Below are 12202 nucleotides of genomic sequence, written 5' to 3' on the forward strand. Positions count from 1 at the left end.
GGAGGGTACAGCTGAGAGATCGCTCTGCTCCAGCTACCATCCCCTTAAGAGAGCAAACTGGCACCAGCACAGGGTGGTATCCAGGGTTACTTTCCAGTCTGCCTCTTGATTTCCTTGAGGGCAGTGCTGGGGTGACTCCAGATCAGGCCTGTGTTCAGCCTGCCAGGGCAGTCAGTCCTGCCCTACTGTGCCAGGTAAGAGCAGTTGTATGATCTACTCCCGTGTGCCCTTGACCTTGCTGTGTAGACAGCCATGAAAACCCTTCCCACTCATCCCCCTGCCTGCCACAGCTGATCCTATGTGTTCACCCCTTTTAATACTGCATGTGGACACATGCAAATGCCATTACTGAGGTGCCTTATTGCCTGTGAGTGCAAAGGGGCCCAAGGGACTTCATACAGGGGCACAGAGTGACCATCCAGTGGTGCTATTAAAAAAGCAGAGGTAAGATATAATCGAGATGAGTGTCTTTCCAGCCAGCCAGCTACGTTGTCTAGCACTGGTGGTACTTTCATGTTTTGCATGAATTGCTGACTAGGAGTTTCATGTGGCTGCTCTATTATACATTAGTAACATATACATTCCATGCAAAAGCAGGCTTTGTCTGTGCCCAGGCACTGTTCGAACACTTACAGCTGTGGACAGTCTGTGGGACAGCCAGCAACCCTTATTTTCAACCAGATTTCTGGACAGATAAAAGAGGATATATTTGGTGGAATCAGCCCCTAGAGCAGCCGCAGTTTTTGGCTCCTGTCTCCCATTTTAAGGACAGGAGGCCAAGACTCCACTGTGTCTCGGTGTCTTCTCTGCAGTTCTGGAGTGCCTTTGTTCCATGCATCTCCTCTCCTGTAAGGAAGGCCAGCAGAAGCAAAAAGGTTAATAGGGAATGGGTTGTCTCATGATCCCCAGTGACTGGAATAGCCCTGCAACCTTGCTAGGGACACCGTAATTTATAGCGAAAGTTGAAGTGGTGCAGAAGATTCGGTCTTCAGGTTTTAATTCTGGGCGCTTTCCAGAGCACTCTCTGTGTTTTCACAGAGATCTTGTCATTCCCATCATTTTTTTCCTGGCTTTTTCTTGAATTAAGTGACAGCAACTACTCTGTGTCTCATACTGAGTAAAGTGGGAAGTCCATGCTTTCTACTCCTGCTTCATATCAAAGTTTGTTGCCCATAGAATAAAAGATAAGGGGGCTTTTTTTATTATGGCTTTTTTTGGATTTGTTGGTTTTGGTTTTTTTTTTTCTGACAGAGAATGTGTGGGTAGGAAAACATCTAATCTGTCAAACTCTTCATGACTAATAAATATTAACTGCTTCAAGTATTCTAATTATCTCAATTTTTAAAAATCTGTGGCCAACTACTTAAATATTTAACCATCTGCCAAAAAGCACTCTTGGAGCTTTATTCTATAACATAAAGGCAGTGTTGTTGAAAATGGAAACTTTTAATATAGTGTTTAGATTATTGTGACATTAATTTCTTTTTTTTATTTTTTTTTGCTGGTGAAGACAGTGCCTTAAATTTTGTCAGGGTCTCCACTGACAAAATAACAACACTTCTAGTCTCCTCTAAACATTCCTCCGTTTGAATGTGCCCGAAGATCAAATTGGCAGAGAAAGGTTTAAAAAGTCCCTGTGTTGGGATATTGGACAGTTGGTTAACCCATGTTGAAGGCAATGGAGCTGGCCACAGGATATGCCCATTGCCTCTTCTGTGTGATGCAATGACCAAACACAGTAGGATGCAGCAGAACAAGAATAATGTTATTCATTTTCAATTCAAGCTTAGCAAAGCAGATCTATGCCAGCAGGGCCTGCAACTCTCACTTTCTTTTGCATTCTTTGCTTCTCTTGATCTGGCTATGTTTGAAAGACATTGGGGGGAAGAAAAGGGAGACAGAGAGACTTTGAAATCCCAGGCAGCAAGTAGGAACAATCGAGACAGCAGGTGATATTTCAAAGCTTCAGGTCAAGAAGAGCCATCAAGCCCCGAGGTCTTATATCATTTCAGATCCCCAGAAATCTTCTGAATTCCAGAAGCTTCCTGACCTCTTTAAAGGTAATAATGAATAATCAATACTATATTTGATCCCTTGCATAAAGGCACTACAACAAATGGCACCAGGTCTTTTAAAAGAAAGAATAACATTTTGATCTTACATTGTAAAATTGCCATACTCAAGACTACCTCCTGTCTCACAGGCTTAATTATGTAATGACATCCAGCTGGACTACAAAAGGCTCTTCCAGAAAGCCAGGCTCCTCTGGGAATAAAGTGCCTGAAAGGAAATGTTTAGGTTCAGAGATTCTCTGGAACAAAATGATGTTTCTGAGGAGGATCCTATGTTGCATCACTTTTATGGTGTTCTACTTAGGACAGGGCAATCAAAACAAGTTTATTTTCAGTGCAAGAGACTCTGATTTTTTGGGGGAGACAGTTGCACCAACACATGAATAAAACACTGTTTTATTCAGATTCTCTGAAGTGTTGCAGAAGTGATGAATGTAAACTTAATTCCCTCCTTTCCCACCAGTTATATGAAGTTATATTTGCCTCCATTGTTATATTAGAATTCTCTACTGATGAACAAAAGGTGAATTACACCAGCTTGAGCTGACACCTCACTAGTCAGGGAAAGTAAGAATGTCTTTTAGCTGTGGCATAAATGGTGGTGTGTTACAAATGTCTGAACACACATGGACTTATGACTGTGCATTTGTTATCCAACCAAGGCAAGGAGCCCTGCCTAATTGAGGAAGAAACCCTGGAGAGGTAACTGCCTCTTTTCAAGACATTAAGGTAGAATTTATTTTCCTTTTTTACTTTTTTGTTTCCTGGTGAAAGCCCTGAAAATGCTCATTTTATGAGTTAGGACACTGGGATGTCTGCCACCTTGGGTAGTGTTTAAAGCTGAATTACATGTGGGACTTGCATGTCTTCCTTGTTGTCTGGGTTGGGATATGTACTTCTTTACTGGTTTATGTAGCAGTTGTCTCTTGTACATCATGAAGTGCTAAGTATGTACAGCCGTGGGTCTGGAGCTTGAGATTCTGGCATTCCCACCACCAGTGCACCAACAATGTCCTACAAGGCTGTATTGATCCAGACAGGGACTTCATGCCATTCCTGCCAGGAGCAAAGTCCATTGGTGCAGTGCTGACTCTGGTTGTGTGCTGTATTAATGGCTGAAAGCTCTGAATTCAGTGAAAAGGTAGAGCAGAGCAGCTTGGCTTCCCATCATTTTTGGCTGAGGGTAAGGACTGAATGATGTTTCACAGGCAGTGACTTCGCAGGTTCTCCAGATGAAGAGTCCTGCTTTTATCACCTCTAATGAGAGTACCAATTCTGTGCTCTGCCTATGAGGTACAGCAATTACTTGCAGGTGACTTCCTTCATTTTTCATTCATTGTGCTTGGAACTCCCTGGGTGAAAATTACACTGTATTGTTACAACTCTTGTAGATATTTCTAAATTGTAATAAAGACTGAAGAGTTTTCTAAGATCAGAAACCTAGTTTTTCTAAATCTTAGGGACAGAAGAGCTGACACCAAGTCTGGTAGACTCTTGTTAAATCACATTGCAAGCATGCTCTGCTCTCCCAGTCCTCTGTCTCCCCTGAGTGAAGTTTGCATCTGTATCACCACTAGAAACAAATATTTATGGAGGCAGGTATTGCATGGGAGGAAAGTACAGCACAGGAACAAGTCCTAATGTTGGTCCAAAGCTCTTTGTAGTTGGTGGAAACATGTACAATGACTTCACCAAGCTGCTATTCTGGCACTGTTAACTTGAATCTATTTGTGCTTTTCAGCTTCTGCCCAAAGACAAAGGCTCCATAGCTGTTACTACTCTCCACTGACTGTGCTGTATTCTTAGCACGCTCTTTTCAGTCTCTTGACTCCAGTTTTGTTCTTTCCCTCTAAACAAACTAGTCAGGTCTTTCTCTGTGAGTATCCCAGTTCAATGGGATCTTCCAGAGGGGCTGTCTTCTTATAAGATAGGTATGCAAAAATAAAATGTCATAATCATAGAAACAGAATAATGACGGAAGAACAAAATGTAAAATATGTCTAATAGCTAAGCTGTATAATTTATAAATCAGTGTTAATTTTCTCCTGTTTCTGAATATGCTAGGTTTTTTTTTTTGCCTTCCAGTAAATTCTGCTATTCTATTCACTGTCAGGTTTTGTGTTTATGTATGTGTGTATTTGTGTGGGGGTCATATATATACATGGATGGGGGAATATATAGAGAAAGATATGCCACAGTTTGCTTCTAGGTAAATTTATTGTGTTGCTGATAGCTGAAGCAAGAAATGGAGGGAAATTAATATATAAAGAAATGGAGTTATTAAGGGTTCTATGAGGCCAAAATAAAGGAGCTTTCTGTTTCAAAGAAAATTCCATGACTGTGCATTTAATGAACTCTTGAAAGTCAAGACACCAATGTGGTGGAACGTGTTGACAAGGAATGTAACCCTCTTTCAACTGCTGATAGATTTTCTGTAGATGGTATCAGTAGGCACAGCAGAAACTGCAGGCAGTGTATTCCTTCCCTGTAAGAAAGTTGCAGCTTTTGACTTCAGTGACTGAAATTTTTCACTCTCTTTTTGCTGCTTTGCTTGTCTGGTTATGCTACCAACTTCATGGGAGCTTTTTACTTAGGGGCTGATTTACCCCCTTTCTACATTTTCCCTCCATCCCCCAAGACCCCAGTATTTCTTTTCATGCTTTGGCTGAAAGTGTAACTTTCTGACTGTCAAGCATAGCCAAAACAAAACTTCATCTAAATCTTAAACAAAAATCCAAGAGGGCTCAGTCATGCCCTCTAAGTCCAGATTCAAGGCTCTGATCTGGATGGTTCTACCTGTCTTGGAGGAATCTTTCCCAAGAAATAGCCTCTCTCTTCTCTGTGATCAACAGTGAAAAAACATACCAGGCTTTTCTCTCACACTGCCTTGTCATCTCTCTGAAATCCTGTTTAGACTAAAAGAAAATTGCAAACAATGTACTGAAGACAAGCTTCTCAGTAAATAAAAATGTATTTTTATAAGAATAGGGATAAAAGAGTTAAAAAAAGTAAAACAACGTCCATTCCAAGCCTTTACATTTTGAAAACATTGATTAAATTAGTTTTTCACAGTTTTACCAGCACTACTTTTAAGATTGCTTCCCACGCTGTTGTGCAAGTTACTTTGAGACTACTCAGGGATACAAATCCTCACCAAGCCTGACTCCTAGCGCCTCTGACAAATGCTCCTGCTGTGAAAGAAGAGGCATTCGGCTGCCCAGGATTGAGCAGGCTGTCAGACATCCTCGGGGAAGTTTCCATGAAAAGAAACTCCAAAACTTTGTTTAAAGAGAGGGCTGTTAATCAAGGCCTTGATGCTCTCATTAGACAGGGGAGGAACCATTTAAAGTCAGGAAGCTGCAGTATGTGAAAGTCATGAAATCAAACTGAACACATCTTTTGCCAGCTGGTTTCACACCCCCAGTTGGCAATACACAAAGGTTTAGAGGGGGAATTAAATCCATTTTTCAACAGATATAGCTATTTTTGTGATTATCATATAGATTCCATGAGCTGCACTTTGGTCCTATCAAGACAGGAAGGCAGCTGCATGAGAGGTGGAAAGAGAGAAAATGATAAAGATGAAATCAGCACCAACAGCTATCATGGGCAGGGAAAGCAGCGTTGGATCCCAGCCACAATAACTTTGCAACCTGGTTTGAATGGGCCTGATGGGATGCTATAATGGAACCTACGCTGAACAAGGTACGTGGAAAGCTGTCTGACATGGGGCTCTGTTTCAAAGAAAAAATACAGATTCCTTCCAGGCTCTAATTGTTTTTATTTTTGCTTGTTTTGCTCTTGGGGCTAACAATGCCCTCAATAAAATGAGATTAAAAAAGTAGAGTGAAATAACACTCTAAACCAGATTCGAGTGAGAAGAACTTGAAGGAGAGATTTCCTCAGCATCAATCTTTAAAGCAGCTGAAAGGCCAGAAATAAATGGTGACTGAAGTCACTCATCAGTCTATGAGGTACAGTTCTGTTCTAATTTGTTGTTTTCTTATTTCTTGCTTTGTTGGGTTTTTTCCCCCAAAAATCACTGGCCACCTCAGTCCATGAAACATTATTAGGATTGGAGGTGATTATGGTCAGGAGACTGCTGCCACATTCTGAAATGATGACTCAGATCCCACCTTTATCAGCTCTGGTCGCAATCTTACCCTCCAAGCACAACCAGGTTTCCAACTGACAATAAATTTGTTTTGTCTGTCAAAGGCCAGGACCAAGTCCTCAGCTGTGAACTGCAGGAGTATAAATAGTTTCTGGCAATTGGACTTTTGTTGTCTGATATATCTTCCTAGCCAAAAATTTTGGTGCCTGCTGTTTCTGACTGCAATTTCTCCAACCCCTTTTGGATTACCAGAAATTCATCCCTGTGCAATGAGCACATGTATCTCTTGTAGTCCCAATTTAAGTCCTGTTGTGATTATTTAAGAAGTGCCTGGGAGCCTTGTAGGGACACAGTCATGGGGTGAGCCAAAGATTAGTTTCTATTTACTGCAAAGGGTCCTTAGAAAGTGTCATAGCAAACCACCCCTGTCAGGAAAGCAGAGACCAGCCGACTGCAGCTCCAGCTGCCTCCCCATTGGTCTGACCTGAGTGCTCAAAATGGCTCTGGCTGCACAAACAGGTGGAAGATCTGTGTTTTTCATGTTAAAACAGAGAAAAAGGAGGTTAAGAAGGAAAGAATAAAAAAATATGACCTATTGAAGCTGTCTTAAAGAGTGTACTGATTTAGTCAGCAAAAAGTGAAGAATACACATAAAGTCCAGGAATTGGTTTAGTGGTTACTAAATATTACAGAGAAGAAAAATGCTTTTCTGTCTCATAAATGGCATATCAGACCTTGAAACTTACTAGGCTCCCTTGTATTTCCCAATTTTTAGAAGACTCAATGTGTGTTTGTTCTGTTGAGAAATAGAAACAAAAATAGTAGGTCATGGTTTTAGAGGTAGGTTTTAGAGACTTCTTTTTAATTCTAGCTAGACTCTAGAAAAGTCCTTGTTAGGCTAGTCAGACTCTAGAAGACTCCATTGATTTATCCAGCAAAAGGGAAGACAAATATCCACAGTCTCCTGGTGCTGGCTTGCCAGTTATTGAACACTACAACAAGTGCAGATCAGTAGCACACAACCTCTTCAGAGCCTATGTGTCATTCTGACAACTTTCCAGGACCAAGGGGGGCAGGCCTAATCTGCATAGACATTAACATAAATTTACATAGGAATTGAATCAGAGATGAATGTGCACAGTTGTTATTATTGTGTATTTACAATAAACTTCACTGTAAGTGTTGACAGCACTTCACAAAACAGAGAGGAAGACAAAACATTCTTTGAGAGTAAAAGAGTAAATGAAGCACCGTTTTCCTGATAATGATTCTTCATGGCCTCCCAAAAATTTGATATGGCCACAGGCATTGAGGAATGCAGCTTTGAGGCTCTCAGATGGCAACTGTACTTGCATGAATGGCAAAATAAATCTGATTTTCCACAGAAAGGAACTTGCTGTGGTTTGTGGTTGGAGAGACTGTTTTTTTTCAGGGACAGAGATAAGGATTATGGAATTTCTGCATCCTCCTCCAACACTGTATTTCAACACCTACCTTTTTACTGGTCTACATGAGTTCCACCTCCCTCTGCACTGTGAGTAGAAAGGTTTCACTTATCTCATGTTTTTGTCTGCTTGCTGTTTATACACTGGAACTGGCATTTCTGAGTCAGAGGTGTGTTCTGAGCCTGTGCTAGAAGAGGGGTTGCAACTTTAGATTCAAGGGCAAGACAGGGAAAATTTTCTATCTCCTGACATGGAAGAGTCAGTGCTGCACAGTAGGATTCCAAGTATGACTCTCTCATTCTAAAAGAAAGGGCCCCCTCTGAAACAACTTTTAAAGAGATGAATTTTTGAAGTGAAGCAGAAGGAAAACATTCTAAGCTTGATTCGTCCCCCCACCAAAATTAATCTGCAATGGCCAGTGACATTTAATGAAGTAGCCTGTAGCATCCCTGGCCATAGAAGATCCTGGGAAAAACTCCAAACTGCCAACACAATTGCTGGATAAGCCAGCCTAACGGCCCCAGAGGGCACTGCCAGAAGAAATATCCCCTTTTACTTTCAGCCATGGTGATGCTGTGCATTCATTACCAAGGAGGTGGAAGAACAGCATGATATGCTTGAATACATTTTTCAGTGTACTTGTTTTAGATCATGGAGTTAGCTTTTTTAAGGTTATTACACTCAATGCCTTTTCTCTTTAGAAAGTGCAGAATAACAAGGAAAAGGATGTCCATATCTGGCATGGGTCTCTCTATACTCTGTGTTTGGGGGTAAAGTTGTTCAGGATAGGAAGAGAAATTAATTAAACCTCAAAAGCATACACCTGTCAGTGCAGATAAATCTGATTTATACCCAGGGCTGAATGTGGCAGCTCAGGAAACGTTTGTATTAGAACTAAGTGGATCCCAGCAATGGTTTGCGGGTCAAAGTGACAGAGGTATAAAACAGAGTAAGCCCTTGCAACCCTTATGGGAAATGTACCCCTATGGGAACCCGGTGTTCTTCAGAACATCTTTTGGCATGACCTCCATTAGGACCTTGGGACTGAGCAAAAGTGTCTGTGAGCTGGGGCTCACAGTCCCAAGCATTTGCCGTGGAAGATAAAAGAGTTCACCCTGCGTCAGCCACTGCTCATATGTGAGTCCTTGGCCAATGGTGAGTCTGAAGTACTGCAATTTATCCTAAACTTTTATGACTTCAAGTTATCTCTGTCAGCCTGGGTCTGAAGACAGGGACAATGGCCTTCTCAAATATTCTCCAGAAGGAGCAACTTTAGGCTGTAACTGGACCTAGAGAGACTGATATGGTAGCACATATGGTAGCACATTCTCAGTTTAGAAAAACTTTGTCAAGTTTTTCTGGGCTGTTTGGTTTGTTTAACTGGCATATGTCTCTTTGACAAGTTTTTCTGAGCTGATTCTAAAGCTCATCTTTTATACTGTATGATTCAATTTTCTATTGGTACCCTAAAAAAGGAGAATGAAAACCATCCTCTTGCAAATCTTGCAACAAATGTTTGCCATCCTAAAACATGTTTGTGCCTGAACAAGAAATCATAAATAGTATTATCCCCATGAATCAGAGTGTCCCATTTCAGAAATTTTGCTTGCAAATCTTCTCATAAATTATTCAGCCAGTTCCAATTTTGGTGACTTGCTGAAAAGAATCTAGCTCATAAATTGATATATCCTAAATTGGGTCAGTGACAGGGTAGATTATAACAGGACTTTTACTGCAGATCCCCAGGTCCTGTACCCTGCTGCAATAAATACTTAATTTTTTTTATGGAGTGTGTGAGAAATCCAAGAGACTGGAAGAGCTTTGGTTTGAAATGCAGTATAGACTAGTGGTAGAATTTCCTGGGAGAGTCAGGCTCAATTCTCTGGCCTAAGTCAGACAGAAGAGGGAGCTGAAACTAATCTCCAGCCTCCCCAGGGACAGATCCAACTGCAAATGGACAGGAAGGTGGTGAGATTTCCTTCAGGTGCTTTCTGTGAGGCACCCACCTAGGAGACAATTTCTGGGAACATGAATGTGGGGCAGAGGAATGCCTAGTTTGAAAGTGCAGATACAAGCATCAAGCTCCTTAGAGCCAGAGTATCACATGTCTCCAGCAACTGAAACATAAGTTAATTCCATCCCATAATGTTAAGCATCTGTAAGCTTAGTTGACCAAATGGGAGGGGTCTGGAAGACCGAAATTTTAATTCAAACTCCTGACATGGCAGCCTGTTACGCCAGCCTGTTTGGGAAAGGCAGAGTATCGTGTGCCTTTATGCTTGCTATCATCTTTTCAGCTCTTTCCCCAGATTGCTATTTTGAGCCAACCTCAGTACCCACAGAGGGCTCCATGACCCATCCACCGACTGCTGAGTTTGCTATGAGACTAACTGCAACTCTGAGCCTGGTTTTCCCTCCCATCTGGCAGCAAAAATGAACTGCTGCTGACTGAATGACCACTGATTCTCTTGGAAGCAGAGCAGTACAAACAGCAACAGCCAACTCTGTCACCATTTGTGAGGATTTGTAGCTCGGGTCCTGAGACATCTGGCTGAGATATTTATGCAGTCCCGTATTGCACTCACTGAGGCTCTGCGTTCACATCTGGAGTCTAGACTGAGTGACTCTATGGGCTGGCCTTCGAGCCTCTTACAGCTCATGTCCCCCTTGCTCTCCAGCCTGGCCTTTTTAGTGCTTTATTCATTCATTTATTTGCTGTAGGTGCTTCTATCTCATCTCCTTAGACGTTCCTGTGACAGCCTCATGAGAGCTTTAGGAAGGAATGGCAGTGACTGACAGAGAGCAGTTAAGAGCAGGCAGGATGGGCAGGGGGAAAAGGCTGTGTTGTGGCAAGGCACCACTTCTCATGGGTGCAGTGGTGGGGGATGCCTGGATCTTGTTTATGCTGTTTCTACTGAGTTCTACAGCTGTGCTGTGGGAAATGACAGTGCTCAGCTACACGGTTTGCATTCAGCACATGTGGCAGGGGGCAGGGGTTTCTGTTTCTGTAAGCTTTTAGAGGTTGCCAAGTGGTTAAGCCAGGCCCACTACCCTGGGTTAGATCATCAGGGAACTGCAGGTACCACCTGGGCCATCAGAAAATGCTGGTCCCCTGCATTTTCTCAAGCCTGGAAAGGACACGGCGGTGGGTATTCCGTAGGCTAGATGTAATGATCTGAGACATTGGCACAGGCATAGTAGATGCATCACAGGTCGCCTGGGAGAGACTTAGAATTGAAAAGAAGACATCTAGGTTTAGAAAATTAATCCCTTCAGTTAGTCATATGTTCTGTCTCTGTGCTTAGTTTTGTATCATTTTGAACACTGGATGCTAATAACTTTACCCTGTGCTGGTACTGTACCTTGAAACCAGGTGAATTCCTGGATGATCTGACTGACACTGTCCCTGGCAGACTTAGCAGTTGCTGTTGCTGCCTGCCCAAATCCTCTGAAATGCTGCTGCCCTTATTCCCAGCCTCAACCTAATTTCTTTCCCTTGGGCCTTTTTTCTGTTCCACTTGCTCCTCTGTCTGTCCCATGTTCTCCTTGTAACAGTTTTTCTTTGTTTTAGATTTCCTGGTTGCCTAAGAGCCCTGTCTGCCACTACTGAAGAAATACTGCTAGGGTGTCAAGGGCTAAGTAATGCTGACAACAGTGGGGTTGTGACCTGGAAATGCAGTGGAGAAAAGGAATTGGCTAATGGTGAAAATATTCGTACTACTTGAAAAGATGGGTACTACGGATGTACCTGTTTGTGTATCTTCTGTAGATAAGCCAGAATCTACATTAAGAGAAAGTCACAAACTGTAGAATTACAGGCACTGAACTGCAGTTCAATTGATTCTTCAAAAGAGACTGAAAAGGGATTTCTGATATTCTCTGTATGCCCAAAGCAGCCAGCAACAGCATGATGGCAGTTCTAAGTAAAGGGCCTTAATCAGAGTATATAAAAAGACTGGAATGATGTTTGAACAACATGTCCAGCTCCCAAGCATTGTCTCTTTCCTGCTATCACTGACACCCATTGTGCAATAACAACATTTGCACAGAGATATGTCCCCTTTTGTGCACGGGGAATACATTGAAGCAGCCATAGGGCCGCACCAGCCTCAGCTAGAAAAGTCCCCAAGGGCCCGTCTGCCAGCTGCTGACTGATGTCGAGCTGCTGCTGCTGATAATAGGGTACATGTGCTGGCGTGGAGCTGAACTAGGCAATCTGGGCCACAGTCAGATGTGCTCAACAAGGATCAAGTTCAAACCTGTTTAAGAAGTTAGTTCCCGTCAGTGGTGATTTAAGCTAAGTAGCTTTGCTGTGTATTGGAAAGGACAAGGAATGCTCACATAGTCAGCTACTTCGTCTTGGCTGTCACTGTGGTGATTTCAACACAGCCAGGGGAGTCAGAAAGACAGCAAACAGCTGAGATCTGTGACATCCTAAATCATGCAGACACAAGGTGCTAAAGGTGTATTTCCATCAGATGTTTGCCTGCTTGTATGTAGCAGAATTATGCTACTTACTTTACTTTCTCTTTCTGAGCAGTAGAAATCAAGAGGTGTGAATCACTGTTCCA

This window comes from Serinus canaria, chromosome 2 (assembly GCF_022539315.1).
Source record: "Serinus canaria isolate serCan28SL12 chromosome 2, serCan2020, whole genome shotgun sequence".
Taxonomy (NCBI): domain Eukaryota; kingdom Metazoa; phylum Chordata; class Aves; order Passeriformes; family Fringillidae; genus Serinus; species Serinus canaria.